The sequence below is a fragment of the Zootoca vivipara genome, chromosome 2 (assembly GCF_965207765.1).
Source record: "Zootoca vivipara chromosome 2, rZooViv2.hap1.1, whole genome shotgun sequence".
NCBI lineage: Eukaryota > Metazoa > Chordata > Lepidosauria > Squamata > Lacertidae > Zootoca > Zootoca vivipara.
Window position 1 is genome coordinate 36,579,067 of NC_142584.1, and position 25,097 is coordinate 36,604,163.

A 25,097-nucleotide genomic window follows, 5' to 3' on the forward strand; every position below is an offset into this window, starting at 1 on the left:
AATTGTTTCGACTACGCCAAACCAACACAGCTACCTACGTGTAACTTACCCATCAACAGTTCATCCTCCATATATTTCCATGCAAGGTTGATCTAACACTATTTTCAAATTACTCTAAGGAGCAAGATGGAAAAGAGTGAATGGTGTTTTTTTTAAGTTATTCAAAAAAGAATGGCACCATGAACTGGTGGGTGTCTCCTCTTACTTCCTAAATCCCAAAGGCAAGTATGGGATCCTTTTACTGATCTCACTCTGACATCTTATTCCTGAAGACATTAGTTCCTAATGTATAAATGCATGGGGAGGAATTCAGGGTAGTGTTAAGTAGCTTGTTGCATTTCAGCTTGCCGGATAGATAGTCCCTCCTCTCCTCATGCACTGCTCTGGGGTTCCCTAACCACTCAAAAACCAATGTGGGGAGCACACATGAGTGAAAAGTCCCACTGCGCTAGCAGAAGACCTTCCACAGGCTTCTGTTATCAGGACTCATTAGCTGAATCCAGCTCTATGAGTGTGCCTCTGTTTTCTGTGTACCTTGAGTAATGAGGCAAATCAGGGCAATTTAGGGCAGACTCACATGTACTTGAATTGGACTACAACTTTTCAAAAGCTGTCTCAGTGCAGATCAGCGATCTGTTAAAGTGTCAAAAAGCCCTGTGGCCTCAGTTTCAATTTGATGAATTGGTTTAGCTTTTAATTGCGGACAGTGTATTGTTTTCTGAAGCCACTCCAATCACCACAATATGGTGAAAGGTGGTTGTGGTGATGAATTATAGGATAGATGAAATAAAACCATGTTGTACCCATGTGAAAATTATTATGGCCACTTAAAAAAAAAATTCATTGCACTGCAATGTTTGAAGCTAGTGGCAGATCTTGGGCTCTCATATCTCTGTGGTGCCCTCCCCCCACCTCTTGTCTTCCATTCTACATCACAGTTGTGGCACCTCCAAGGCTCCATACCCAGTGTGACTCCCTTAAATCGACCTCTGATGAGGCAGCTCCTTTATCCAATCCTGCATTCTTTACTCAGACAAAGTTTCTGAAACTATATGCAAAGAATTTCCTCCCAAAGCTATTTCCTTGATTGCACTGGAATTTATGTTCAAGTCTCCTTAGGATCACAACTAAGTATAAAACAGTTTTCTTGAGTATCAGCCAGGCTTTGTGACCACACACTGTCCCCAAAGTCAGGTGTTTATTTTCAAAGTCAAGAAAAATGTGCTTAAAAATAAATGTGAAAAACCTCAGAAGTTTTAATGTTTCCTTTCTGATTCTCTTTCAAGGCACGCAAAATTGGATAACTGCACAGTTAAGAAAATACCATTCCTCAGACAGCTTTGGGTTTCAAGAATAGAAAGTCTTTATTATCAGGGGGGAAATGCATCTGGTCGGTATACCACAGAATTCATGGGGTTAAAGGGGCATAAATTGGCATTTAAATATGTGACTCCTGTTTCAAGAACAATGCTTCAGTTACAACAGGGATGAAGAACCTGTGGCCCTCCAGAATTGTTGGACACCAGATCCCATCAGCCCCAGCGAGCACAACCAATGGTAAGGAGTGCTGGTAAAAAGGTAAAGGGACCCCTTGACTGTAAGGTCCAGTCATGGACGACTCTGGGGTTGCGTGCTCATCTCGCTCTATAGGCCGAGGAGCCGGCGTTTGTCCACAGACAGCTTCCGGGTCATGTGGCCAGGTCATGTGGTGAACCAGAGCAGCACACAGAAATGCTGTTTACCTCCGCGCCAGAGCGGTACCTATTTATCTACTTGCACTTTGACATGCTTTCGAACTGCTAGGTTGACAGGAGCAGGGACCAAGCAACGGGAGCTCACCCCGCCGCAGGGATTCAAACCGCGGACCTTCTGGTCGGCAAGCCCTAGGCTCTGTGGTTTAGACCACAGCACCACAGTTCAAGTCAATTAGGTTCCCATTCCTGACCTACAACCAGAATGTCTAAGCCTGTAATTCTATAGACAAGTGGTTCTCTGTGGGCCACACTTTCAAAACAAATCTTTGCTCAGACCACACCAATTTTTTTATTGATAAGAAATCACTGGAGAACAAAAATAAGCAACTCCTAGCAGTGCTTGATTTATAACATAAAACACAACTACTTTATAATATGATCACGGGACACCCAGAAATGCAACTGCATAAGAACATGAATCATTCCCAAAATATATTGATTTTCCTTGAATCTTCCCACTACACATGCCATCCTCTCCTGCCACATCATTGTGTTGCACCACACCCTTTGAGAACCACTGCTATAGACACTCCCAGGTAGGTGTCTATGGGATTGCTGGCTTAGACATTCTGGCTGTAGCTCAAGACTTGCTCCGAGCCCTATTGAATGCAGTAGGATGTATTATTGAGCAGACATACATCAGACGGCATTGCACATAACTTGTTCTGCTTCTCCCTTTATCATTACTCTTTCAAACCAAACAAACAACAGGTTCAACCACAGGAATAATTAGAGTTGAGGTCAGATCAGAACAAGAGGTGATATTCAACACAATTTTACCCAGAGTAGACCCACTGACATCAGTGGACCTAACTTAGTCATGTTAATTCATCTCAGTGGGTGTACTCTGAATAAAATTTAGCTGAATAGGTATTATCCGAGGAGTACAGTGCCCTCATTAGCATGTATACTCAGAGTAAGTTCCATTACATTCATTTCTCTAGCAAGTGAGCCTTTGACTGAAGTCTTACCCGATCCTAGACTTTACAGGGAGGACCTACTGATGATCATTTGGAAGGATGTTTCATTGCTAAGTGTGCACCAATCCCAGCCTTAAAGCCCTTTGTTCCACTCCTGCGTACTTGACGGGAAACAAAGCATTTCTGCCGTGCAACAAAGACAAATTGCTTGCTGAGCCAACAAGCTATTTTCATATTAACTTGCCAGAGGACACAACTTTATTAACTTTAAATGACAGGAGCACGTGGGAGAGCCATCTAAACAATGCAAATTGCAAATAAGACAATTGCCCTTTGGCTTTCATGTTTATTTTCACATTGTGGTCTCTTTTTTGTCCCCTTTCCCAATGAATGATGAATGCATTCTATTAAAAAAAATATTTGATTGGATTTGATTAAAGCTGTCTTTGCAGGCACCTCCTGTAACCGGCGTTTATTAGATTTCTCGAAATTCTACCATTGTGAAAAGTGGATTATATAAGGAAATGAAGCGGAGTGGGGGAGGGGCAGGTCTGAACTGCAGACATTCCTGCAGGGTGTTGCACAGCCCTCAGCTACAGGATGGAAGAAACTTAGGACACAATCATACACTAAACATCCACTGACTGAGAACCCTATATACACAAGCGGAACACCAAGTATGCTGAAGGAAAGGCTGAAATGGGGCACAGTCATGGCAGGGCAGTGGAGGCGCACACTTGTGTTGTATCCTACACCCCTACAATCCACAGTTAGACCTCCATCTGTGGCACAGTTTTTAATGTCACCTCAAATCCAGTGTGGGAAATTGTCCTTCCATTGACTTCCATTGAGTCCACACTGGCATGGTGCACCTCAGCACCCAATCACAGCACATCACCCACTGGTATATAAACCCAAGAGGAGGAGACAGCAACGTACACGATAAGGCAAATGGCATGGGATGATACTTCTCTGGCCTCATTTCATACCTAGACTTCCCAAGGGGTAGCTCTGAGCATCTTGCCACAAAAGGGAGACCTGCACAAGCAGCCTGACATTGCAACACGCATGGGGACTTAACACACTGCTAGCACTTCCTTTCTAAGAACCTTAACATGCACCTCGACCTGGGACCCCCAGCCACAAACTGGAGAGTCCAAACACCAGGCTCCACACCAACAATTGGGGATGCAGGGGCAGAGCTGGTGAGCAAAGGAAGAGAAAGCATTGGGGCCAAGTATGATTTGCCATGACTGTCTCCCATACCTCTCTCACACATACTGTACTATAGGTGAATACGTTCAGGTTATGTGCCCTGTTGAAGGCCAGGCACTCTCCTCCAGCTGCCACTACTGCTGTCGAAACAGTCAAAAGCACATTTACCTTAGAAGATCACAGCCCAAATGAACATCAACACAGCAATGCAAAACTATGAGAATTCAGTCACTGAAACCCCGCCCCCCATGATGATTGGTGGTGAGGAGTGGTTGAGACCTGAGCACTGACTGAGTACTTAGGTGGCCACTACTCCCTCCTCCCTCTCACTCCTCACAAGCACAGCTGCCGGTGCATCTGGGTTCAGGGGCTTCAGATGTGCTCCAGCTGCTGCCTAACGCTTGGCAAATATTCTGTGCCTCCCCTTTCCCTCCTCAGTGATAGCATCCTGGTGACCTAACTTGTTCCAGGAAGGGCCCAAGACAGGCATGTGACAGGTGAAGGTGGTCCCAGCACGGAGCTCGAGCCACACGTTCTCCTACTCTGGTTTCTGTCAAGCTGTCCATCTAAGGCACAGAGCCCTGGTGAGGTGATTGTTCGGCAATCTCAAAAAAAAAAAATCTTCCTCTTTCAGGATCTCCCCTATCCCAGTTGCCATGCAAAGCAGTTTAGAAATAGAGTGGATAAAAGGCTGTGACTTTGCCCTATGCGTTTTTATTTCTTGCTAGGGATATTAAGATAGGGATGCTTTCTCTTACCCTACTATGATCTGGCTTCATCTTGTTTCAGGATGGGATCCTGGAAGGGGAGATAGAGAATGGTATGGTCTCAAGGGCTGTGATCTCCCTTCTCTCTGCCCACTCAGGTTTCATGAAACAAGCCCATGGGTAGGCAAACTAAGGCCCGGGGATCGGATCTGGCCCAATCGCATTTTAAATCTAGCCTGTGGACGGTCCGGAAATCAGTGTGTTTTTACATGAGTAGAATGTGTCCTTTTATTTAAAATGCATCTCTGGGTTATTTGTGGGGCATATGAATTCATTCCCCCAATATATATATATATAATCCAGCCCCCCCCCACAAGGTTTGAGGGACAGTGGACCGGCCCCCTGCTGAAAAAGTATGCTGGCCCATGAACAAGCCCATCAGGAGGCACAAGTGGGGTAGCTGCTGGGTCAAAGTAGTCAGTTTGGGGGTGTGGGGTGCAAGAGGGGCAGTGAATCCTGCTGAATGCTACTTGGCAGGGTCAAGCCATCAGGCAGAATAGCACAAAGTGCATGGATTGGTAACATTCATTCATTTCTTTCTTTATTGATAGTGCTTTTATACTGTCCAATAACTAATAATCTCTGGGCAGTCAACAATAAAACGTAACACACAGGCATATATAGCTGAGACAGGATGGGCTGGGGAGGGGAAAAGAGAGCGCTGAGTGGCGGGATTTGGAGAGTGTTTTCTTTTTCCTTCTTTCCTTCCTACTGTACATGCCAAATCCTGTTTATATCCTGAAGGGCCAGTTTCATTATTAATACAGCTGCTTTGCACAATAGCAATTTCACACAAAACAGCTGTGTGTGTGTGCGTGTGTGTGCGTGCGTGTCTGTGTCTGTGTCTGTGTGTACCACAACCACATCCTCAGCAGCAAATGGTAGAAACAAGCACTGCATCTTTTCCTTTGGACTGATGGAAACAAAAAAAAAGGCTAGGTGGTGCTCAGGGAAGGAGCAAACTGAGGGAGTAGCAATAGACAACACCCAATGAGATATCTGCATGTGTAAAAAAAGAGCCCTTCCACATTGTGACCTCACAGTGCACATCAAGGAACAAGCAATTTCATGCTGGAGGTTTTTCCCCTTTATCAGATTTATAAATGGGGGATAAATTGGGGGGGGGGAGTATGGGCTTCAGAGGATGTTTTATGGATAGTGGCAACCCCCCCCCCCCCCCGACAACAACAACAACAAAAATCAGCGTGCAAGTAGCTTCAACCCCACATCAAGCTCCTGTGTGGATGAGCCCATGATGATGCATAAACAATCAGATTTGGCTACATGACGATGACACTGAAAGAAAACAAAGGAAATTCTACTCACACCCTGAAAGGGGTCAAAACAAAAGCTGGAAGGATAAAGTCCCTAATGCCATTTACAAAAAGTGTTTGTCAATCACACTCCCTCTGCTTGCATATGCCTGATTCACACAATCATTCCCCTTCCAAAAAAGGGGGGGTGATGGTGGAAGAAGTGTACCCCTTTCCAGCACAAGTCCAGCAGTCTGTCTAGTATACCAGGTGCAGGAATCCTGTGGTTCTGCAGGTGTTGCTGCACTACAGCTCCCATCATCCCTTGCCATTGGCCATGCAGGATGCAGTTTATGGGTGCTGTAGTTCAGCAACTTTTTCTACAGATCACAACAAGGCACAAGAAGGATGGAGACAGTGTTGCTCCTCACTAGCACCGTCACAGCATTTCCCAATAGCGGCCTGTGACACATGCGATAATTCTACAGGTGCAAGCCCTGCCAACTCCAGGAAAAGCTGGGGAGAGCTCCTGCCTCATACCTGGGAGAGTTGCTGCCAGTCAGTGTAGACAGCACTGAGCTATACAAAACAATTGCCTGACTTGGAATAAAACTTCACCATTTGAATAGGCAGCTTCCTTTGTTCTCCTACACCAAAAATGTACAGTATTAAACCCTGCTGGTTTCAGTGAGAGAGGATGCAAGCCTATGCCCCGGGGGTGGCTAAGTCCTGGTCTGATGCAGCCTTCCAATCCATTTTATTTTGGCCCCCTAAACCCTCTAATTTTGGCAGCAGCAAAAACAAAAAAAGGAGACACTGTACAGGGGCCCTGATGGGGATGCAAGTTGTCCCCTCTGTGATGGCCATCAGTTTAGGAGCTGAAAGGGGACAATACCCCCAGCTCATCTGCACAGAATAGCTGAGGAGAGACAGGCTGTGTGTCTATGCATGCAAGAATGTGCCACAGCCACACCAACTTTTGGCCTCACACAGGTTGGGGAAGGGTGAATATAGCTCTAATATTAAAAACACCCACTTACCAAGGAATAAACCTCAGTTAACGCAGGTGGCGCTGTGCTCTAAACCACAGAGCCTAGGGCTCACCGATCAGAAGGTCGGCGGTTCGAATCCCTGCAACGGGGTGAGCTCCTGTTGTTCGGTCCCAGCTCCTGCCAACCTAGCAGTTTGAAAGCACGTCAAAGTGCAAGTAGATAAATAGGTACCACTCCGGTGGGAAGGTAAACGGCGTTTCCGTGCGCTGCTCTGGTTCACCAGAAGCTGGAAACTGTACGCTGGCTCCCTCGGTCTATAGAGTGAGATGAACTCCGCAACCCCAGAGTCGTTTGCGACTGGACCTATCAGTCAGGGGTACCTTTACCTTTACCTAACAGCAGAGGTGGTGGACTCTCCTTCCTTGGAGGTTTTCAAGTAGAGGTTGGATCACCAACTATCATGTATGATCTAGTTGAGATTCCTGCAATGCAGAAGGTTGGGCTAGATACATACAATACTGTAGTGTCAAGCACACCTAACTTTGCCTCTGGATTGGGCCCACGTTTTTTAGAAGGACCTTTCGCACAGCATCAAAAATTCTTCATCAAAGGCTCCAGTTGCACAAATCCCTCATGACTGCATAAATGTGTCAATGGCAGAAGAAATAAAACGATAAAAGTATTTACAGGAACAGAGAGGCGGTTAATTGCACTAATTTCCCACAATCCACTGGCAAGAATGTTGTTAAGAGCTTTAAAACAGACAATCAGTGAGCACACACAACTAATTTCTTAACTCTGCCTTCTAAAAAAAAACACCCCTCTTTCTTTTTAATATTGCCAGATACAAGTCTGTAAAAATGACAGCCTACCCATGTTTTGCAATGCACATCCCTTTTAATGGAAGTTGATGGGCTGTTATTCTTACAGTTTGTTTTAATTTAACAACTAGTAGTAAGAGAAATCCTGAGGAAGGAACTAGAGACGGAACCGCCTGTCCTTTTGCAGAAATCATCGCCTTTCAGACTGTTTGAACAAGTGGCAAATTGGGAACTTTACATTCCTAGCATCCGAAATTCAAACCTGAAGACCTCTGTTGGCTGAAACACACATTCAATTCCAAATAGTCTGTTCCACTATTTATTCTGCATTATAAGTGGTGCATTCCAAATTTAAAGCACTCATGGCATCAATCCTGCAAATCAGAGTTTTGCCAAGGGCTGCCTTTCTTCTACCTCCTCACCCCACCCTCAAATCCCAAACGAGCCCTTGATTAATTGAGTTTTGCCAATCATGTTTGCACACCTCCTCTTTGACCCTGTAGATAAGGTTGAAGGGGGTCCAAGACAGATACAGAGTGAGGTCACTTTCAAGGCTGGGGCTGGAAAGGTCAGATATAACAAATAGAGTTGATTGCTCGGAGGGGGGAGAAAGTGGGTTCAGGGAAGGTAGAAGGATTAATTAAGGATTTCTCTACAGAAAGTTTGATGCATTCACAATATTTATCAGGAAGGACTGGACCTGGCTGCAACAATGTACTGAAGATGACTTTTGAGCTTTTTAATGCTGCAAATCTGAACACCCTTGACTTGGTAAAACTTTATTGGAATCAAGAGAGTTTGCTTCACTTCCAGATACATGCACTGCATATCAAGTTGTGAAGATAGGAAGTAGTTCCTAATACAGTAATACCTTGGGTTATGAACGCGATCCGTTCCGGATCGCAGTTCGTAACCCGAATAGTTCGTAACCCGAACGCGATGGGCGCCGGCATTTTGCGCATGCGCAAAGCGCGATCGCGCACGCGCCGCATCTGCGCACGCAAGCGCGGCGAAAACACTTCCGGGGTTGCAGCAGTTCGTAACCCGAACTGTTCGCAAACCGAGGTGGTCGTAACCCGAGGTACGACTGTATAACATGAGAAGGAGATGGGGCTGTGTGTAGGCAGAGCAAATGGAGTTATAGGGAGTGGGCTCCTCTCTTAGGAATGCAGATTTGTGGGATGTCTGAGGTTCAAAGCTAGCTGATGCAAAAAGTCTTGCAAAACGTCTTGCACAAGGAGTCACCATACTGAGTACAGTACAATTGGTTGTGCTCAGAGTGATGGTTAAAGGTGGGCTTGTGGGACAGGTGTGAAGATAAAGTGTAGGGCTGGAGACCAAGCTTTAAGCTTTAATTAAAAGGCCAACTAGCCCATACCTTGTTGTGAAAACACTGTGGTTACCCTTGTGAAAAAGTCAGGGCTGTAAGTAACTTTGACAGTTGAGGTAGAACAACTCAAGTCAGACAATTAAAGATGCAGGGCTGAGATACCTTCATAGGTTTGGTACCAGAGAAGATAAATACAGGTCAATGGGGAGACTTGATTGTAATAAAACCTCAAAGTGGTTTACAAAAAGATTATGCCAAGGCCTTTGACTTTTTTTAAAAAAAACAAGAGGCTCCAGGAAGATTTGGGCATCAAATTTGCCTTTTGTGAAGGAGATATTGGAGCTCTGAAGTGGGTTTTCAACACAAGGCTTTAATCTTGGTGGGAGAATCTCAGGGCAAAGGCCAATAGATTTCTGTGGTTGTGGAAAGGAATGTTCACAGATTTTATGGACCCAGGACAGTAGCAAGGTCTCAGAGAGAGTTTGCAAAGCATGATGGGGGGACGGACGGACTCAGGACTGGTCTGGGCAAAGCATCACACACATTTCCTTAAGAGTGTGCCCCACTGAACCCAAGCAAGTGTAGGAATACTCTTGCCATTGTTCAAAGGCCCAAAAGTAATTCTGCCCTCTATGACCTGTCCTGTTCTGGAATATGCAAATCCATCAGTGTTTCTCAACATGTACAAATGATATTTCCCTCAGCATTCAATAACCACAGCAAGTCCCATACACTTCAAATTAAAAAGGAGTGCTTCCAAGGCAGAAATAATAGTTTTAAGACCCTCAGCATTACCACAAATAATAATCAAAACCTATACATGTTTAGGCAGGAGAAAGTATTAGTGTTCATAGGGGTTAGGAATTCCCAAAGCATAGCTTTCTGCTGCACATAGTTGGATGCATGGCACTGAGTGACAGGAACCCTAAGTTCAGATCTCTGTACTGGATTCCCCTTAATTGCCCACACTATATTTCTCGAGAGTAGCAGTCTGGCCAGGACTGAATCCGGATTCACACAGGAGTAAGGAAGGGGAGGAGAAGGGGCGCCCAGTCCCTCTCCTGAGCCAAGCCAACGTTCAAGAGCAGCGCATCCTCATCCATACCTGTACCAGGCGAGTCCCCGGCCATAGTTCCGATCGAAGAAGTGCGGCTCGGCCCCCGCCGCCCTCACGTCCGGGTGGACCCGCAAGAACTCGAGCAGCGCCCTCGTGCCGCCCTTCTTCACGCCGATGATCACCGCCTGCGGCAGCCGCTTGGTGCCCTCTCCCGCCGCCTGGGGCTGCGGCGAAGGATCGCGGGGCGGGGCGGCGCCCTCTTCGCCTGGCGCGAGCGGGATCCGGGCCGGCTCCCTGGTGAGGACGCGCGCAGACCCGGCCAGGCAGTAACTGGCATAGAGAGACATGAGGAGCGAGCCGAGGACCAGCAGCAGCTTCCGCAAGGCGCGCCGGGGCAGGGGCTCTGTGCCAGGCGCTGAGGCGGGGGGCACCCCTCCCCGGGCCATGCTAGGCGGCCCCCCGCGCCGGGGCCATCGCCCCCTACGCTCAGCCCCTTAGCCCTGCCTGGCGGGGAGCGGGCGGCCCCATCACGGAAGGCTCGGAGTCCGCTGACGGGTTTGGGTGGAGGGGGTGGGGAGCAAGGACAGAGGGCGCTACTGGTTTTCCCCCGTGCGCGGAGCTTCACGGGCGCATCATCATCCCAGCGGTCAGGCGTTGGAGTCGGGCGGGGGTTGGGGTCTGGACACTTGGGCTTAAGCCAGGCCTTCGAGGGAGCCTCGCAGCAGCCCAGCCGCTGCGAAAGGGGCGGGTAGCATCAACTCCAGCTGGGAGACGAGTTTGGCGCATCTCCGGTCAAAGCGCAGCCAAGGAGCAGCGCGCCTGAGCGCTGGGAAAACACTGCCAGGCGCCTCTCGGAGGGAGCGCGGCGCATCCAGGCGGAGATCGGAAGCGCGGCCAGATCCGGGAGGCAGCCGCTAGAGGAGGATGCGCTCAAGGTTTCAAGGAGAGGATCTGCTGGAGCCCTGTCGCGGAGAGGGCTCTCCTCTCTCTGCCACAGCGTCTGTCGACCGCCCAGGCTGAGATCCCGGGTAATCGTTGCTGCTGATGGAGTAAAGAAGGGAAACCAGTCCCACCCCGGTCTGCTGGAGCTTTGTGCGCAGAAGAAGAAGAAACAAGCCAGTCCTGAGCCGGCAACTCTTCCCAAACCACCTCGGGTCGCAGATGTTGCCGTGCGCGGTGTTGTTTTCCCGTTGCTCCTCGCTCGGATTTTGCGCGCTCCTTAGCTGTCCAGCAGCAGCGCCCACCTCGCGCGGACGGGTAGGCGAAAATCCTCCCAATCGCCTGTCACTTTTCTTTCCTGCGGGGCTCCCTTTTCCCGGCTGCTCCAGCGGCTACCACACGTGGAGCTCTTGATTGTAGCAAAAACTTCTCCGAAAGGCACCTCCGAAGCTTGAGCGACGGGCCCAGGAGCCAACGGAACGTTGGATACGCAGAGGGGGCGGAGATGCCTTTAGGAAAGGACTCTGAGTGGAGGCGGTGAAAGAAGTAGTGGGGACACACCCCGCGCAGTCACTTGGGTTAGGGAGGGAGTTACTTTTGGGAGATGCTTCTCCAACGACCACCTTCGAAATTCAGAGCTGCAGAGGTATAACTATTGCCAACTTCAGAAGCACTTCTGAAGCCTGATCCTGCGCGTGTTATTTACCCGAATGTGAATTCCACTCATTTCTCTAGGTTTATGAAATCTAGTGGTGTAACGGTAAATTCTCAAGTGCAGACACCTTTCATGACAGATCCGCAAAACCACACAAAGCTATACAGCAAAAAATAATTTTTGACCACTGCAGATATTCTGACTTCAGTACTAAGCCTTCCCTTCTCTCGCCCTACCTCCCGCTGTACTTTACAGAAGAGCTCTGGTGGACTCAAAAGCTTACCCCCTATTTTGTAACATTTTAGTTGGTCATAATAAAAGGATTTGGGAATATTTCAAAAAGAAAGTGGCAGTGTAACCCTTAGCCGTGCATGCTAATGTAGCCTTAGATTAGATGGCGAGTTTCTCCCTGAGAAAAGCTTATTTGCCATGCAGAGGATTTGAAAATAGCCCTTCAGGAGATGATATTATTGGTCCTGCTGTGAAATAAGTGGTAATGGACGGATGCAACTACATAACACTTACTCGGGCTATGTGTGCTATTTTCTCCGAGAAAACTCACTGAAATTAATGAACATGACAAATTTAAGTGAGTCTCTCTGAGTAAAACTTTATCACCATGCATATAAAAAGTCTATACACCCTCGCATCCTTGCAACATCTCTAAATAGCAGCTTTATCCCAGTTTTACAGACGGGGAAGACTGAACCTATTGCAGCAAGTGTTTTGTGTAGAACCATTCAGTGATTGCATGGCAAAGCAAGAAATGTAAACCTAGGACTCAGTCTGGTGCTCTACGCCAGTGTGGTGTAGTGGTTAAGAGCAGTAGACTCGTAATCTGGGGAACCGGGTTCACGTCTCCGCTCCTCCACATGCAGCTGCTGGGTGACCTTGGGCTAGTCACACTTCTTTGAAGTTTCTCAGCCCCACTCACCTCACATGGTGTTTGTTGTGGGGGAGGAGGGGAAAGGAGATTGTTAGCCGCTTTGAGACTCCTTAGGATAGTGATAAAGCGGGATATCAAATCCAAACTCCTCCTCCTCTTCCTCCTCCTCCTCCTCCTCCTCCTCCTCCTCCTCCTCCTCCTCCTCTTCTTCTTCTTCTTCTTCTTCTTCTTCTTCTTCTTCTTCTTCTTCTTCTTCTTCTTCTTCTCCTTCTCCTCCTCCTCCTCCTCCTCCTCCTCCTCCTCCTCCTCCTCCTCCCTTGGTCATACTGCCAATACAGTAATCTCTGGCCAAGTGTAGGCAAAAGGTGTTGGAGAATTGGGCTCTAATATTTTAACATTAACCATTTTAACATTCTAGCTTTGTTTTACAGCAACCAGATACAAAGACAGGGAGAGATTATTTACTATCAACAGTTGTTTGGAAGAGGGGATTTTTCTGCACTCTCCAATAACCCTGCCAGTAGCACCATAGAGAACAACTAAGTTTGTCATAGGTATGAGCTTTCGTGTGCATGCACACTTCTTCAGATACACCGAAACAGAAGCCACCAGACCCTTATGAATAGTCAGAGGGTGGGGGTATTACTCAGAAGGGTGGTGGGAATGGGTGATTGGCTGATAGGAGTGGTAAACCTGTTGATGACTGTTTACCACTCCTATCAGCCAATCACTGATAGGGTGGATTTTGATTGACATGTTCTGAAAAACACATTAAGGGTAAGAGCCATTTGAAAATAGAATCAATTACTTTGGAGGTGGTGGGATCTCCCATCTTGGAGAACTCTAGACAGAGGCTGGACTACCATCTTTGGGGAATGTTCTAGCTCTGGAATTACTGCATCAAGCAAGGAGCTAGACCAGGTGGCCTTGAAGATTCAGAGAACGGCATTCTAGGATTTTTTGATCTTGCTTCCTGGCAGCAATCCTGTGCCTTTAAACGGTTGTGCAGCAGGTACATGAAAGTTAACTGGGAAATTGGCACAGTTGTTAAAGTCACAGGAACCACACTGGAAACGATGCAAGGTGAAAAGCAAAATGAGTGCAAAAAGTCACCTTTATAGTGATAAAAGTCCCAAGGTGATACTGCACTTACTCATAGATTTCACTTGTTCCAGCACAACACCCACATTCCCAGAATATTCTAACAGACTGTGTGGCACACACCTTCCTCCTAACCTTCGCAACTGTTGCTCAATGCTTATCAGGGTGGACATCCCCTATTAATCTGTCCCCCAGCAAAATTATACATCTGAGGGCACCTATTTCCACATATAGATCACCGTGGCTATACTAGGAATATTATTATTATTATTTTGTTCTTTTTACATTCCTCTCATCACTTAAACTGTTCTGCTTGAAGAGTGAATAACATATAGCAATTTCTTTGCATTTCAGCCGAAAATGCCCGATAGTGAGGGCATCATTATTTCATAGCCTGCAGGGAAGTCCTTTTCACTTGAAATGGCTTCCATAGATTTTAAGAATTGAAGACAAACGAAACACTTGACTCAGATCTCCTCGTGTTTATTTGCTGTTTGAATTTAGCTCTGATGCTGAACTTCAGTGGCTTAGAAAAATGTATCCAGTAATGAAATATTTTCTACTGCTGTGAACCAGCTGATTTCAGTGGGAGACCTGAACTTGCACAAACCTTCAATTGTACCCTTTGAATTATAATTCACAATTTGAATTATGGTGCTGGAGGAGACTCTTGAGAGTCCCATGGACTGCAAGAAGATCAAACCTATCCATTCTGAAGGAAATCAGCCCTGAGTGCTCACTGGAAGGACAGATCGTGAAGCTGAGGCTCCAATACTTTGGCCACCTCGTGAGAAGAGAAGAATCCTTGGAAAAGACCCTGATGTTGGGAAAGATTGAGGGCACAAGGAGAAGGGGACGACAGAGGATGAGATGGTTGGGCAGTGTTCTCGAAGGTACAAACATGAGTTTGCCCAAACTGCAGGAGGCAGTGCAAGACAGGAGTGCCTGGCGTGCTATGGTCCATGGGGTCACGAAGAGTCGGACACGACTAAACAACAACAACAATGAGGCAGTGAGGCTGCAACACAAATGCCCTTACTTGGGTGTAAGCACCATCAGGGGCATAGCAAGGGGGGTGTATGGGTCAGGGTGCCCCGGGTTCCACTCGGGGGGGGGTGACACTCGGCACCCCCCTACAAGCGAGCAGCCAGCCCCTGCCCGGTAAAGCCTCGCTCAGTGGCTGGCTGCTCACTCACTTGCTCAGCTGGCGAGCTTTGCTTCTTCCTGCTGGGGCGGAGGTGAGGGGCAGGCCAGGGAGGGGCGTCAGTGGCGGCAGGTGACGCCCCTCCCTGGCCCACCCCTCGTCTCCGTCTGTTAAAAACCTTGCTCCACGGCTTGCTTGCGGTTTGCCGGTGCCACCGCTCTAGCATCAGGATCCTCAAGGATCCCAGCGCTGGAGCAGCGCCCCGGGCAACTCACTCCATAGTGCGCATGTGCAGCATCACTACGGAGCGACGCATGTGTCGTTACGTAGCATCGTTATGTAGCGACGTTGCACATGCGCACTACAGAGCAGGTTGCCGCCCCGGGTGACCAAGAGGCTCCGTACGCCGCTGAGCACCATTAAAATCAGTTCCAGCTTCCAAGCTGGATCCAGAAGCAGCCCCAGACTATGAGCCTCTGTTTTCAAGGGGAAATGGCAGTTCATTCAAACCAGTCTGAATTTCATCCCTATGCTAGCAGTTCTATAGAGCAGAAGAGCCTCAGTCCTGTATACCTGAAGGAGCGTCTCCGTCCCCATCATTCAGCCTGGACTCTGAGGTTCAGCTCCAAGGGCCTTCTGGCGGTTCCCTCATTGCAAGAAGTGAGGTTACAGGGAACCAGGCAGAGGGCCTTCTTGGTAATATCGCCCACCCTATGGAACACTTTCCCAGCAGATGTCAAGGCAATAAGCAACTATCTTACTTTTAAAAGACATCTGAAGGCAACCCTGTTAAGGGAAGTTTTTAATGTTTAATGCTGTATTGTGTTTTTAATATTCGTTTGGGAGCTACCCAGAGTGGCTGGGGAAACCCAGTCAGATAGGCGGGGTATAAATAAATAAATAAATAAATAAATATTATCAACAGCAACAACAACTAGGGGTTTGTTCCGTACCAGTTTGGCATCTAAAATTTTTCCTTGCAGATCAAGGAATGTTTTGCAATATCCAGGGAAAAGACACAGTCAAGATGCTATCAGGACCTCCAGCACCTTGCTGAAAAATAAAACGTTGGAGATATATCTGGGCATTACTCAACACATGGAGGGCTTTTCTTTTAAAAAGAAAAAAGAAAAAAATAGAGGTCTTACCACAACCCATTGGAATGATGCCCTCCTGTAAGGAGTTATTTATTTACTACTTTATCCACTTTGTCCATCTCAGGCAGCTTCCATCAGCCAATAAGGGCAAGACTCAAACACAAAGTTGGGTAGCTTCACCCCACCAAACACTATATACCAGGCACCCCCAAACTGCGGCCCTCCAGATGTTTTGGCCTACAACTCCCATGATTCCTAGCTAACAGGAACAGTGGTCGGGGATGATGGGAATTGTAGTCCAAAACATCAGGAGGGCCGAAGTTTGGGGATGCCTGCTATATACTCTCCCTCCCCATTTGATTGCCTCACATATACTTTGGTTGGAAACATGTGTTCTAATAAGCAAATGGGGATGGGGAGTACATTGAGAATTTGGGATTTCCCCATGCAGAATTCACATGCCCTGTTCTTGAACTCCTGGCTGTTTGATCCACTACCAAATGCATGCCTACAAGATGATTTATAGTGTGAGTATGTGGGGTTCCCCCCCCACTGGTGTTTGGCACCTAACATGGGCACTGATATTCACAAAAGGCCAAGTCCCCTGTCATCATCAAAACAGGGATGTAAAATGAGACAAAATTGAGGTATCTTGAATTATTATTTGGTTTGGGGCTGTGTACTGCTGCACATTTTAAAAAATTATCACAATCTTTATTTCTCTACCATGATCTGCATGGGGTTAGGTTGGGTGTTCCCATGCAATTTAAGCCAGTGAGCGGTTTCCTTAGGCAAATGGACTGGTCATTTATATACATTCCTCTGGAAACTGGAAGGCTCTTTGGTTTTGCATTTCGGAGTCTCCCATCACTTAGACAGGTCTAGAGGTTAAATGGGGAGTTTGGGAGAGAGGGCACGGAGGCTAACACATCCTTACAACTGATTACAAGGTCAAAAGCCAAAGGCAACAACTCCCCCTCTGAAAACCGCACCAGAAGAAAACATGGCATTGTTTGCATCTGGGGAGAGGGGTAAGCTGAGGTTATGGAGAGAAGAGAGAGGCAGATTGATAAGCAAGGGGTGATCTGACCCCATATGGGTTTGAGCAACAAAAGCCCCTTCATCATTTAGAATGAATAGGAACAATGGCAGCAAATGGGGAGGAGCCAGTGCAGTGCGAGTATCTGAGAGCCCAGAGGAAAGGAGTCAATGGAGGCTCCTGTTTTAGCCAAATCCATTATTGAACCGGGTAATCTCCTGGGCATTCTCTCCTTGAAATCAACCAGAAAGTTCAAGGATTTTCCTTTCCTTTCTGGGGAGGAGGGTCTTTCCATTGTGTGTGGACAAATGTTGTTGGGTCGGCTGGGAATTGTGCTGAAATGGTATCTAACTCGTGTCATTCTGGGTGATCTAGCTGAAGCAGCTTCAGGAAACTTCGGCCTCAGGAGCTGAAAGCTGTGCAAATCAGGATTCAACTACTTGACTCTCCCTCTTTTGAGATTCCTCCAGCCTCTTATGGTTTCTTCTCCAACCCCTAGTCCAAATTTGCAAAAAAAAAAAAAGAGGTCCCATTTCCCAGGATATGTTTCACTCCAATTCATTTATTCAACAGTAAGGATACATCCAAGTTGCTTGTACACTATTCTGAGCACAGGTGAGAAGGTCATTCAGATGAAACAAAAAGTTGCACAGAGATGTTTGTAAATTGTAGCCCAGGGGTATGGAGGGGTTTTGTCTCCTTGGTCTATCCAGTCCAACATCCTTTTCCACAAAGGCTAACCAGACAACTAAGAAAAGCCTGCAAGGGGGATGTGACATTAATCCTCCCCTGCTACTCCCAAGAATCAGAGTCATATTGCCCCTGATACCCAATGTCACAAGTGAGAGACTTATCCTCCCTGAATTCCTCGAAGTAGTCCATACAACAACTCTGTAAACTAGGCAGGAGCAACTGACACAATGGGACACTGCTGTTTACAAAAATGGGGTGGTGCTTAGCAATTGGGATGATTTGAGGGTCTTTTCTCCTTCAGTTTAAGCACAATGTCAATTCTGTAGAATCCTGGAATATTATTATGATTATTTGTTAAAGCATAACAGCAGAGGATTTTTTAAAGCTTCTTGTAAGTTTTTTTTTTAAAAAAGAAAATCCTATATTGTTTCGTTTTAACAAAAAAAATAAATCCAGCTGATAGACAGACCTTCAGAAGACCCTTTCAAAGTACTGCACAAAATAGCACTTTGAAAGGGGCTACTGAAAAGCAGAGATCAGCTGGTTGTCAGGTCCTCAGAAGCTCCTTTCAAAGTGCTGTGCAAAAGAGTATTTTGAAAGAGGCTTCTGAAGACTCTTGAGGGCATTGAGGTGTCAGGTGATTGATGGGTGGAGAAGATAGAAATCTGGTCTGCTGGGCTAAAAGGGTTTTCCACTTCTGCTCCAGGTTTATCCTTCCTGGTGCTTAATAAAACCCACTAGCTCCCCCTCTCGCCCCCCCCAATTTAGCCAAATCAGGCCTCCCCAAAGACTTTAAAAAATGGTATCTTAGGGGTCCCCCTACCCAAGGTCAGGGGACTGACCCTCTATTATCCCTTATAAGTCAAGCACTGATCCATCCTCTACTTCCCATCTCTTTCTCTCCCTCTCTGCCTTCACATTATCCGTTGTATGCAAACAAACCACAGATCATTCTTCTCTTCAAGAGACAAACCTTTTGAACAATGTACTTTGTGGTTTATCTTGTAATATGGAAATGCGGGCCACACATCCCTGCTCCCTTTCACTCCTCAGAGTCTGACAAATTAAGGAATTATTAGGATCGAAACACACGTCCCCTGCTTTCTTCTCATTTCCAAGCCAATCACTCCTGCTCATCATGTCGGAACAAAATTTATGTGTACTGCAAAGGTTTGCTAAGAAGGAAAAGCTCCATCCACAAAAGACTTTGCTTCCCATTCAGTCTTCTTTTCTTACTATCTTTTACTAATTCATGTTAGGTGGTGGCTGCCTCCCAGATGGCTCTTTGACTGGTGCCAGCCAGCCAGTTGGGATGTGCTGCCCTGCTCCCTTCCCAGGGAGGCTATCAGATGCAAAGTGTTATTGTTTGCCAGAGAAATGTGAGGGCAACTGTTAGAAGATTTTTTATTTTACTGTGGCCAGTGCACGGCTGGCAGTACCTTCTCACTGTACATAACACTCTGCTCAGAGTTATATGCCTATGACTGATTATTTTTTTAAAAAAACAAATGACATTCCTAAATAAAACTTATTTAGTCCAAAACTTCATGGCCAGACGAGGAATGTTCTGATTATACAACTTAAAATGTCCTCATCTGAGGCTAAGCACTGATGGAGAGACCTGGTGAAGAATGATACATTGCCAAGGTAGAAAACAGAGATATGGTCAGAGGATTGTCAGAATGATTGAAAGTAACAAAAACATCACTCTATGCTCATTTTGGGAATTCCCAATGGTATTGCCTCATGGATTCTTTGCAGAAGTGACCTAATGATTCATTCACATTGTTGGAAATACTACAAGTTACATCCAACTAAGGACTCAGCTACATTCATGAAGATAAAGTGCTTTATATGCGTTATAACACTGTGACACGACTGTGGAGTCCTTTCTTTTGCCAATGGGATTTCCCTGTATGAAGTTTACAACGCGTTTAACTAAGTTGCTTATTTGATGTGTCTAGATCCAGCCTAAGTTCTACTTAGAGAAGGCTCACTGAAGTTAATGGAGCCTGTTAGTTATGTCCATTAATTTCAATGGGTCCGTTCTGAGTAACACTATTGTTGAATACAACCCTGTGTTCAATGGAGCCCATTTGAGTGTCCACATGAATATTCAGTAGAGCCTCACATAGGGCAATTGCAGTCCAGAAGCACAGTCCATAGAGTGGACAGTTCTGCAAAGGCCAGCTACCAAGGTAACCTTAGCCAGGAGGTAGGGGCAGAAGCAGAATCTACAGAACCAAGGATAGCTCCTGGGTAGCAGAAAACTTGCTCCATTGTTTTATATCACCATTCCCTAACAAGAACACTCTTTTCAAGATTTCGGCCAATCAGTAAGCCATGCTCTCCATCATGGGATGATGTACATCAAAGGGAAGGGGGTAGATCAGCATGGAATGATCAGCATAGCACTACTATTAAATTTCTCTATCAAATGTGTTATGGTAAGGAAAATTGCTTGCAAAAATATGAGAAATGTCCATTAAATCCTGAGGAACTTTCAGAAAGACTCTAAAAAATGCAGACTGATCAGGAAATCTGAACAACTGAATTTAGGATGGGAAAAATAAGATAATGAGAGAAAGTGAAATTGACAGATTCATCTATTCCTATTCATAAGTTGGGAGGCGAACGTCTTAAGGAGGAGCCTCCTGTTTTTATGGAAGCTACTCAGATGGCTTAGACTCTTCTAGGCTCTAAATCTCACAGGGTATCTCTGCAAGTACAGGAAGCTCCCCACTTTGGATGTTTCTCTCCAATTTTGGAGGGTGATGAGGGTGACAATGTGGACACAGAGCTTAGTGTGTTTACCTGATGGTGCGCTGCTTTTACACATGAAATATCTTAAGAGTATCACTTGGACTTTTTGTATAAATGACCCCTCCCTCCCTTTTAAAGGTGTGTCCTGAGACAATTCTGGCTCATTGGGCCACCCTTTGGCATTTGTTTAGATCACATTTCATCCAGCGTTAAGCACCTCTGTTGGGACACTTTGGCCAATTACTTTTCTATCTCCTCGCACAATTTGTCATAATGAGTCAGCACCAAGAATTTATGGGGCTAATAAACTAATGCATCCAGCAAGAAAATCACTCCCTCTGACACATAAACTAGGGAGATTTATAGACCAATATCCTGTATGTTTCCAATGTCACCCAAAGACCACATTTGAAAACCTTGACATACTAAGTTGCATCTCTCCCAGTCCAACAGCCTGTCAGTACAACACCCAGCCCTAATTATAATTATGAGGGCATTGCAATTCCAAGAATGTGAGTATCACTCTATCACTCATGAGAAAGAAATAAAAAGTGATCTAGTACATTTGTATCAGACATGTGGGTTCAAACCCTTCTAGCACAATCCATCAGAAAAGCCTCACTAGCTACTATGCATTCTACATTCTAGTGGTTACTAAGCAAAGGTTGTGGCAAGTTTTAAATTATAATTCTATACAAGCAGTTTGAGGTTATTTTTAAAAATCCACATGAAAATTTGGCAGTATTTTAGTGCAAATTTCTCCTAATATACAATTTTTTGTATGCAGTTTTGACCCTAATATAATGCATTTGGGCATTTTATATTCACCAATATATGCATTATGCTGCACACCTTTCCCTAATATGCACAGTTTTTTAGACGTTATTTGGCTGGAGAACTGCATCACAAAATTTAGAGAAGTGAGGATTTTGATGGATAATTGTGTTTTGGTTCACGCATTGATTTAAGAAATGCAAATTGGGCAATTTCTCATTTAAATGTCAATAGAATCAAATTTCTTCCCTCTTCCACTGCACAATGTTGAGGGAAGATGCTTTAACTGTACACAGTAAATGGGCAACAACTGTGCACACTCTAATTGCACAAAGATTCAATCATCTTGGGAAGAGGCTTACATGCTCCTTTTATAACATGACTCCAGTTTTTAAGCATTTGGAGTTAAGATCAGTCCTATGACCTTTCACTTAAGGAGCCAGAGACAGAAAGTTACCCTAAGCAGGCCCCAGGGGTGTTTGGAAAGTACTGAGGGGGGGACAAAAGATCTCCCACCATCATCAAATATTCAGTGAGAAAAGTGCTCTGCAAATGCCATGAGTGGGCATCTGTCATGCACGGATGACAAGCACACATAGTGCCATTTGAGCAAAACTGGCTCCTTGATCTGAAATGGAGCCTTCAAACTTTGACACCTGGCACACTTCTTCAGGCAGAAGCAAACCTGTTATTCCTTTAAAAATGAATACACTTTAAATAATTAAAAAAAAGAGGGCCCCCAGAACAGACACCTGCCTAAAAGCCATCTCTAAGGCCAGATATCTGCAGTGTGTGTTGGGATGGGGAGCTAGATATACCGGTAGTTGCTCAATAGTGAAGGGAATGCACTTTGTAAATGCACAGAGAGGCCATACCATCTTTAGAACTACTTCACGTGTTTCAGCTTTCCCCATCTTAAACTGATTCCTGCACAGAAGCAGAGGTACTCCTGGTACTTAACAATTCTGAGCTAAAACTTGTCCAAATCCTTGTCATCTTCACTTATTGCACCAGTAAGAGCTGGATGAAAACTCCCTGAATGGACTATCTAATTCTTTGTCTATGATTTCAACCATGATTTCATGTGTATTGGGTTGATCTTTTAGCTTGCCTTGCAATGCAGAAGGTCTTAAATTCAAACCTCCTGTCTGGAACCCTGGAGAGATGCTGCTAAGCCAGTGTAAACAACGCTAAGCAAGATGAACCAATGGTCTGACTCGGACCTATGTCCCTGGCTAATGAAACCTATGTGCTAATGCCTGTGGCTACTTTTATTTTCAGTCTGTCAGTCAATGGCAGGCAAGAGCCTCTGTGTGGAACTCTAGGCAAGCTTTGTATTTTGAGCATTAGTCTGATAGCAACAGGCAACTACCAGCCAGCTGCGTGCAGCCAAGTTGATGGAATTCCATGAAAGTGAATGTGCAAGCTGGTGGGGAAGAGACAGTGTGATCCATTCCTCATTGGCACCCAGCATAGCAGCATAGGAATGCTCTAGGCTGGCCCAAGGGGGGTAGAAAGCTCCATCCCTTTGCGAATCTCCTACAGACTGGTAAACATTTTTGCAGGCTAGTAACTTTTGTGGCCTTATTTACAAGGGTGTTCATACATTCTGCTCATAGCTGAAGTAAGTTCAGCAAGAAAATCAGCAAGGAGGATTTCTTATTTTTTCTGATGCCGATACATTTTATTGTTGTTTTCTAACCTGCTCTATATCTTTCAAAACAGCGGTGGCCATCTGAGGTCCAGTCTCTATATTTACAAATTTTCTGCTGGCAGAAGGCAGAAGTCACAAGCAGTACCAAATCAGTAGTACAAAAGGAGTGTCTATGATACTCTTCCTCTGCTGTAAATCTCCTCCCTCTGCCCCAGTGCAATGAGTTTTCTCTGTCACTGCAAACAGAGAAAACCAACATATTTTAAAATGAAAACGAAAACAACCCTAGCCACATGATTAAATGGTCTTCTGCAGGGGCTGGAGGAATTCAACAGTTTAGGGCCACAAAATATTGATGCGATTTCATGCCTGATTTGCATATGCAGCATCCATGACTTTGTGTTCAATTGGTCGGTTTGTGCAGGCAATTGCGCACAGGAATGTTTTGAAAATCTGGCCTTTAATGCTTCATGAAATAAAATCACAATAATCATAATGTGCCTCTATGCATGGGCGAGCACTTATCTGAATGGCTGGGTGGCAAATGATTTTCCCAGCTGCTCCCAATCCTTTGTTTCGCGAGATTTTCTTTTCCATCTTCCCTTCTGAAGTCACTTCCCCCTCCTCTTCCTAAACACTTATTCTCATAGCCTACCATCTCAGATTAAAATAAAAAAATTCCTTCAGTAGCACCTTAAAGACCAACTAAGTTTTTATTTTGGTATGAGCTTTCGTGTGCATGCACACTTCTTCAGATACCTGTATCTGAAGAAGTGTGTATCTGAAGGGTATCTGAAGGGTATCTGAAGAAGTGTGCATGCACACGAAAGCTCATACCAAAATAAAAACTTAGTTGGTCTTTAAGGTGCTACTGAAGGAATTTTTTTATTTTACTTCGATCCAGACCAACACGGCTACCTACCTGTAACCATCTCAGATTAAGAAGCTCATAACTTGTACATTTCCCCATCAGTTTTACCACCTCCATTGGGCCAGCCCATAAAAGGATCCATACTACTGTACTCAGAAAAGCTCTGGCGGATGGCACAGTGAGGAGGCAATGGGGCAGTTAAGTATGCTTATTTCTGCCTTCACTGCCACTGCTCAGTAGTGAGCACTCAGTACTAAATTAAATTGCATTCATCTGGGGTTTCCCCCACTTGCATTCCAGCTTGTTTCATTGCCCTAAACTCTGCTGTATACCAAGGGGTCAAAGGGGCTCTTTAATATACTCCAAATATTGTTGGATTACAACTCCCATTACAAATTCCTGGCTGGGGCTGACTGGAGCTGGAGTCCAACACAACATCTGGAGGGCCACAAGTTCCTCACCCACAATATCTTTCCAAGCCCTGGTACATAACGGCTTGTATCTAGAGATCTCATGATTAGAACTCTGCACGTCTGGATCCAAGCCAGCATCCTTCTTTTGTTTTCTTTTTTCTAACTGGAGATGATGCTGTTTATCAAATTTGGGGATGCTATGCCAAAAGAGAAAAGAAGTGCTCTATCATTCTTGATTCTTGGCTTTTATGTAGGGAAAGGAAAGAACTGGCCAATTTGGCAAAGGGTTCCTCTATGCTCAGAACTTGGTTTCAAAGCTTTTTGATCCGTGTTCAGACTCAATCTGTGCTACCCACCGAGGAAAAAAGTGTGGCAGTTTACCACTTATGAAAATCAGCTCTGATAGGTGATTCACGACGGTTCACATGGATCTGCATTGCAAGATGAAGAAGCTACAGCTCACTGAAGGTTCTGAAGGGGTTCTAGAATGTAAAGTTTCATAATAAACATTTGGAGTTTTGCTGAAAGGTCTTTAGCACACATTATGGAAACATCATTAACTTTATGGAGCTTATTGTTTTCGTTTTGTTACATTATGCATTCATACGTTCAGTAGATTAATTTTGCTCCCGGGTCTCCATCATCTTTCATCACATATTATGCTAGAAATGGAGAGCTGCAATTGTGTCGTCTACTCCATCCCATCCCACAAATTTCCTGCCTATCTCTGGCAGATCCCCTCTAGCCCCTCTTGCCCTAGATGGGGCTAACAGATAGAAGCAAAGGTTTTGGAACAGGGCCACCAGGGTAAAGCATAATTTTAACTTGTGCAAGAACCATCAGTGATTCTTTTGAGCAAGGACTGTGTGTGTGTGTGTGTGTGTGTGTGTGTGTGGTAATCTCTAGATGAGCATTGCAACATCTCCACCATAGCAAAGGCAACATACTTGAAGCATGTT

At 45.5% G+C, this 25,097-nt stretch overlaps 1 pseudogene; it reads right to left on the reverse strand.

Moving 5' to 3' along the window:
• Positions 1-10,147: 10,147 nt before the first annotated feature.
• On the reverse strand, positions 10,148-10,555 carry LOC118076419 (heparan sulfate glucosamine 3-O-sulfotransferase 3A1 pseudogene; annotated as a pseudogene).
• Between the last annotated feature and the right edge of the window lie 14,542 nt (positions 10,556-25,097).